Source organism: Gavialis gangeticus, unplaced genomic scaffold (genome assembly GCF_001723915.1).
Source record: "Gavialis gangeticus isolate Ggan-Ray unplaced genomic scaffold, GavGan_comp1, whole genome shotgun sequence".
NCBI lineage: Eukaryota > Metazoa > Chordata > Crocodylia > Gavialidae > Gavialis > Gavialis gangeticus.
Window position 1 is genome coordinate 8,760,092 of NW_017729019.1, and position 479 is coordinate 8,760,570.

At 43.4% G+C, this 479-nt stretch overlaps 1 protein-coding gene across 3 annotated transcripts in view; it reads left to right on the top strand.

The window, feature by feature from the left end:
- The window catches only part of SRGAP2 (SLIT-ROBO Rho GTPase activating protein 2), a 206,589-nt gene that overhangs the window by 116,035 nt on the left and 90,075 nt on the right, over positions 1–479 (top strand). The window lies entirely within an intron of this gene.

A 479-nucleotide genomic window follows, 5' to 3' on the forward strand; every position in this document is an offset into this window, starting at 1 on the left:
TTCCTTGTTCTGTCATCTGCCACCACTGAGAACAGTCTATCTCCATCCTCTCTGAAACCACCCTTCAGTTAGCTGAAGGCTGCTAGTAAATCTTCTCTCAGTCTTCTCTTCTCTAGACTAAATAAACTCAGTTCCCACAGCCTCTCCTGATAAGTCATGTCCCCTAGCCCTCTAACCATTCCTGTTGCCCTCTGCTGGACTCTCTCGAATTTCTCTGAATCCTTTTTGTAGTGGAGGCCCAAAACTGGACAGTATTTCAGATATGGCCTCACCAGTGCAGAATAGAGGGGAATCATCACTTCTTTCAATCTGCTAGCAACACTCCTACTTTATTTCTCTTGTTCCTATTTTCCTTATCTCCAACTATTTCCTTTTTCACTGACAGCCTCTTTTCTACCTTGTATTCTATCATTGTAATGCCTCCCTTTAGCTCTTTCCCTATCTGCTTTCTTCCCCCTCCCCTTTCTGCTTTATCTTTT